We start from the raw sequence: 6,371 nt of genomic DNA, 5'->3' as shown, positions 1-6,371 counted from the left end.
AAAATACAACTAAATAAAGTAAACAATAAGACGGTAACATAAATGTAAAACAACACCTGGGAGAACTTGACGTTATTTCCTTGGCAACAAAATTAGGAAAATTGCTTGGTAGATCCAAACCTTAATTTGTAGCTAGTTTGCCCCCCCCCCCCTCAAGTGTAAGTGACATAGAATGATAGCCGAAAATATGATTTTCGATCATGGAAAAGTCATACCGTGGATTTTCTGGGATGATGGGCATGCCATTCCAAAACCACCAGGAGCCCATTTTAAGTGACGGAAATTTATATTAGGCGTCAAAAGTGAACCGGATCCTTTTTAGGTCAATTTGGTCTTTGTAGTGATGTACTCAGTGTAGATCAAAGCATGTAATCATGTTTTGCTCTTGTTTGATACAATTCAAAAGTGTTTGTCTACTACAGAGCTCATATGCTCTCGGAGTTAACGATAAAATTTAAAAGTATCCAAAATGTAAAAATAATGTTTTCTTGAGAAAAAATGGTTGAGTGCCCTACCTATGTGAAAATATACGCTAAGAAATGACATTCACCATGGTCTGTGCAAAGAAAGAATAGTTTTTCTCAAAATGCTTTGAAATGTAACCTTTTTATAGCGTAGTTTTTTCCCTAGAGCCCTACATATGAAATTTCTTACGAAAAATTATACGTAGATGGAACATTCCACCATATTTGCTGGAGAGAGAAAAAAATCAACATTTCGATTGTTTTGAATTTTACTATTCACATGGGTGCAAAAGAATATATTATGTTTGACACAATTTGTTTATTTGGTAGGGACTTTATATGATCCGATTGTATCCCTTATCATCATGCAAATATACTTGCTTATCTTTGCAATTTGTGAGTAGTTATGTTATTAAGGACATTGGAAATCCCTAGTTGAAGAATATCACATGAATTTGAGAATATAACTGTGGCTTGGTTAATTGTTGTGTTGAAGGATTCTACTGGCAGTGTGTGAACGTCCCACTTCACCATTATTAGGCTCTGATGAGAGTTCTATGTTGTAATGAATTGAAAATGGAATGTTACAATGACAAGAAGTCGTTTCTTAGATCTAGGATTTACATGACATGGGATAGATGGAGACCATAGACCGTTAAAGTTATGATTATGTTTGGCCCTACTAATTTCTTGTAGTAGACATGTTATTTGTTGGTGAATCATAAGCATCACACAAGTCAATTGTTTTGTAGTGTGTTAGGCTTAGGCTTCACCCACATGGCAACGAGAAAATTATCATTCAAAGCAGAGGATTATGGAAATTATTAAATAGGAAGATTCTACTATGCTTGAGAATGACAATGTTTTATAAGTGTGATCACTTGTTTGTCATTAATCTCAAGTTAAGGACCAAGGTATGTCTGCGCTTTATGTATTTTCTTTTGTATTTATTTCTTTGCAACTATCCCAATATATCAAAAACACAACTATTACTTTATTCAACATTTTTACAGTTATTCCATAAACCAATTCTTTCTCGCGCCCCATTAACATTGTTACTCGTTAAAAAGCTAAAAATAAACCCTACACTTGTGGGTGTCACCATATGCAACATAAGGGTGTTACAACAGCGTTACCGACATGTATGCCACATGTGTCATCATCCTTATGTGTGGTGACCCAACAGGAGGAGGTAAGTCCGTAATCCCAATCCGTCTGTTTGAATTTGAGTGATATATGGATCCATATTCCGAGTTTAGGAAAAAAAATGGGAGCATGAATTTGAGATTTTTTGCATTAGGGTTTCACAAGTCGTCAACCTCCCTCGTGCTCTTTGTTGTGTGAACCAGGTTAGCGAAGGAAAAACTTTACTTAGTGCCATCAAAATTTAACCAAAGAGTAAAACATGCAATCATGATCATGGCTTACGAACTGAACATTATCAGGCCTTGATCTAGAACACTTAGAACCAAATAATGAGCAAGAACTTGACCATCATCATTATAACTAAATAGTAATAATTAGTCCTCTTAATGAAATAAATTAACATCAAGTGGCTATGGCACTGATGTTATATATTTGCTTAAGATGTTTGCATGTATCTCTGAACTAGAACAACTAGGATGTAAAGCGAAAACGAGAGTTGCCAATATCAAATATGGGATTAACCATCGGAGGCGAAGGCGAGGGTGCGTGCATGATCGGTGCCTGCATGATGAAGGTCAAGGCAACAACAGTGTGGTTGCATGGTGAGGTTCAGCTTAGCAACGGTGTGGTTGTACAGTAGGTCCATGCAATCCACCACTAGCATTGTTTTGGCAGTGTTTGCCGATGGTAGATGCTATTCAGCACCCTTTAGTACCTCTTTAGGCTTTTGGGTAGGTGTAGCTCGTGTATGTGATCTTCACCATACAATAGAGAGGGAGAGAAGGAGAGAAAGAGAGGGAGAGGGAGAGAGATATGATTTCGAAAATTCGTTTCTGATCCCGAGCACAGATGCTCCTGAAATCACACACGCTCGTTCGTTTTGGGATGTGAGCCTCGATGGTATTTCTCTTCGTACGTCGCACGCGTATATGCATTATATTGGAAAAGGAGCGGTTGGCTCATTAACTGCCGGCCGAACCCGACGGACGATGCGGTACATAACTGGCCCGATGGATCGGATGCTTTTCTGGGCCGACCTGTTCCACCGCGGTCATCCAACACATCCACTATCCTCTCCCGCGGACTGCATCGGGGTCATGCTCCCTGAATCCTTCCTCCCTGTCCAAAGCAGCGGCAGCTAGATTGACGAAAAATAGGAGAGTTGTAGCTGATGCAGACTCAAAGCAGCAGCCTTTTATCGCAGTGTCCACGACTCCATGCAGAAACGCGTCTCATTAGAGAGACGAACTGCGGTTGAAAAAGAAAACGAAAGAGACGAACTGCACGGCCCGTGCGCTCAAATCAGCCGCTGAAGGAAGTCAAGAACTAACATCGTCATGTCCATCCCCTTCATCGCGATCATGCATATTGCAGTTCCCGGAATCTGACGCTGACATCGCGCGCCGGTCCTGTCCGAGCCCGCAGCTGAGTTCTAAGAATCAACAGAAACAGGGGAATGTTGAGCAGATGAAACCATTGCGGGAGATACAGAAAAGAACGAGCTGATATTCTCAACTCACCTTAATAGCCTGATCAGGAGCAGATGCAGGCTCGAGAGGGCGAACTGCATTTGGACACCGACGCCGACGCCTCAACACTCGAGTCAGCCCATACGCTCCACGCCGGCCCCATCCCTGCTTGAAGAGTACCACTCACGAGAGCACGAACATGATCCCAGCATCCAGCAGTCATCTTATGCAATGCCACGCCACTACGCCGCCCACCACTGCACTTTTGAATTTTGAATCCATTGTACAACTGATGAACACAAAGCCATTGTACAACTGATGCACACGTGTGTTCATCGTCAGGTAAACCGAACTGATGCGTGGACAACTCCAGCTTGGACGCTCATACATTTTTTTATTGACAGGGGGGCAACTCCAGCAACTGATGAACACAAAGCCATTGTACAACCTAGATTAACAAGCAGGCAAGGCGCACTAGAAAATTCTCAAACTGAACCATACTGAAAATGCAATTCAAGTCAAAGATGCAATAACACCCAGAGGCGAGGCCTGGTGCAGCTGTTGCGGAGGCGACCTTGAACACCACAGTTCTTGCATCTTGCAGGCTTCAGGCATGATATTGAGTTTCGGTCTATAGGTCTGCATTTTTCCGCAGGCTCGGCTGTGTCACTTCTTCGACTTTCAGCGCTCATACCTGAGGAGGATGAGCCCTCAGCAGATAGCCCATGCTCAGCAGCAAGTCGGCCGGCACCATGTGCACCAGGGCAACCAAGCAGGCTAGATAGCTCCGGCTCCCAACAATCAACAGGTTCAGTCAAACCCGCCCACGGAGACCATGGTGGTTCAATTTCTTCGGCCACATCCACTACCTCAGCTGATTCAATTTCTTCGGCCGTCAGCAAACTAGAACAACAAAAGTACTAGCACTGAAATTTCTTTTGTTTTGCCAGCAAGGATCAAAAAGTCAAATCACTTAACAATGCACATCATATTCTCAGTATGCAAACAATTATTGCTGCATATGTCGGATCTAAATACAGTCGGATGGGATTGAGGTTCGCACCTTTTCGTCCATCCTGGGGCCTGGGGGTTGACTTTGTATGTGGACTGCGCCGACCTAGTCCGTGATGATTTCCGACGCCGGCAGACTCTTCCCCGAGCCGATGACCGCAGCCAGACCCAGCATTTAAGTCTTCGGGGTCGCTACGGTTCGTTTCTTCGGTGGGAAGCAAGATCAGGGGAACCTCGTAATGGTTTTGGCGGAATGCGAAACAAATCACACAAAATACCCGGATCTACAAGAACTGACCTGTCGACGGCGACGAGAAGAAACTCCATACCCACATCCTCCATTATCCTTGTCCCCGGGTGGCCGGAAGTATCGCCGCCGCCGCTCAGCTTTCCAATGACGTCCTTCCTTATCTGATCCGTGGCTCAGCTTTCCAGGACAGGAACGCCCGTCCGCCGTTCCAGCCATACGAAACAACCCCACCAATTTCGCAACTGTTCCTTACTGTATTCACCCGTACACTCGTTTTCTTTTACCCATTGTCAGGTGCGTCAGCGTGGTTTAAATCCGATCCCGAGACAAATATGAACGCCGAAGATATCGAGAGCAGCTGGGCTCGGGCACCAAAACGCCCCTTCCATATGATTTCTCCTATTATACATATGGCACTAAAATAAGGACCAAACCCATGAGGTGGGTCAAGCATCCTCCATCATGGCACACTAGAACATAAAAACGCGCGTTGCCGCGCTCATATCTAAAAATAATTATAAAATTTTAAAATATCGAAAGTAATGATATGAATATGGAAAATACTTTACATGCTTGGTAGAATTTAAACAGTTTGAATTATGTTACGTTGATCAGCTTTGACTATCTCTAAGTTGTAAAGATCCAACGCAGATCAACAAAAAGCTCGTTGAATCATTGAACTATATATAGGTAAATTACAAGAAAGAAGGATTTTGTAACAGGCAGGCATTTAAATTCATCACCCAGATCGGCTTTGGGAGTAGGCGAGTAGCCACCATGGGAAGAGTACCCATCGTGCATTTCCTCTGCTGTTGCACCCAGCGTTTTGAAAAGAAAAAAAATATTGAGCGTAACCCAGCGTTTTGATGGACTCATGGACCAAACATTGCACGCCGGCTATTACGTGAAGGAATTTGAAACATGTGCGCTACCTGCAAAAAAAATAAAATAAACATGTGGGCTGATAAATCTAACGCCACAGATGCTCCTCCACAATGATCAGTTGCCTACCGGCCCATTTAACAAGGAGGCGCACATGTCAACGTCGGGAGCAGCAGCCCTGTAATATTGGCCCGGGCTGACTGGGGACCGTTCGCGGTAAAAATGGGCCAGAAGCCACTGATGGATGACAGAGGCAATCCAGACCATGCATGTCCGAATCAAACGGATGGGAACGTCTAGTCGCTGTGGAGAGGCGTAGCTCGCTGCGTCTTATTGTTTCTTAATATGCAAGAAAGGTGTGGTGGGCCACACATTGTATTATTTCTTTCTCGGCTATAAGCCGAGATCAATTCAAATGCTTTCATTTCTAATTACTTTGCATGTAACATTTTTCCTCTACACCCTCCTACATTATGTTGTGTTTTACATTGTGACTATCCAATTTTGCCCCTATGCCATGTAGATGGGAGATGGACTGTCGTATGCAATGCATGGAGGACGTAATGAGGAGAGCACGCCCCCACCTCTCGTGCATCATAATTAATACCGCTACAACTCCTGATCCCTGCATTCGACGTAAGCTAATTTGAGGACAGATTCGTCAAGGGAAGATGGCAAGAGCTTTTCTTGTTACACACATTTTACCTTGTGCATATAAAGATTATAAAGATAATTAGGAATACAGGGAATATAGAGCACAGTACATTATCAATCATATAGCGAGAAGCATCCCTGGGCGCTAAAAACTATTTTCGTGCTTCAAATATCTGCCAAATGAACTTTTACAAATTACTAGGACTAGTAGTACACCCGTGTGTTGCTACGGGCTACAATGCATACAAATAAATCACACAAATGGTCATATCCAAGGTTATATCTTATTCCTCATACATCCGAGCATGTTAGGACATTAAGCAAGCTCCACAAAATTTAACCGTCTGGATAGTCCCCCCCGGGCTACAATGCATACAAATAAATCACACAAATGGTCATATTCAAGGTAAAATCTTATTCCTCATACATCCGAGCATGTTAGGACATTAAGCAAGCTCCACAAAATTTAACCGTCTGGATAGTCCGGACCCCCCC

At 43.2% G+C, this 6,371-nt stretch overlaps 1 long non-coding RNA gene across 4 annotated transcripts; it reads right to left on the bottom strand.

Moving 5' to 3' along the window:
• Positions 1-2,422: 2,422 nt before the first annotated feature.
• LOC123116515 (uncharacterized) lies at positions 2,423-4,577 on the bottom strand. Of its 4 annotated transcripts, none has more exons than XR_006457102.1 (4): positions 4,389-4,577; positions 3,131-4,295; positions 2,942-3,042; positions 2,423-2,729 (listed from the first exon to the last, which is right to left on the bottom strand). It is a non-coding gene; the product is annotated as an uncharacterized lncRNA (long non-coding RNA). The 4 variants fall into 4 exon arrangements; XR_006457100.1 differs by lacking the exon at positions 2,423-2,729 and having other exon boundaries at positions 2,780-3,042; positions 3,131-3,982; positions 4,143-4,295; XR_006457101.1 differs by lacking the exon at positions 2,423-2,729 and having other exon boundaries at positions 2,780-3,042; positions 3,131-3,953; positions 4,143-4,295.
• Positions 4,578-6,371: the final 1,794 nt, after the last annotated feature.

The sequence above is a fragment of the Triticum aestivum genome, chromosome 5B (assembly GCF_018294505.1).
Source record: "Triticum aestivum cultivar Chinese Spring chromosome 5B, IWGSC CS RefSeq v2.1, whole genome shotgun sequence".
NCBI lineage: Eukaryota > Viridiplantae > Streptophyta > Magnoliopsida > Poales > Poaceae > Triticum > Triticum aestivum.
This window is presented reverse-complemented; position numbering and strand designations above follow the sequence as displayed.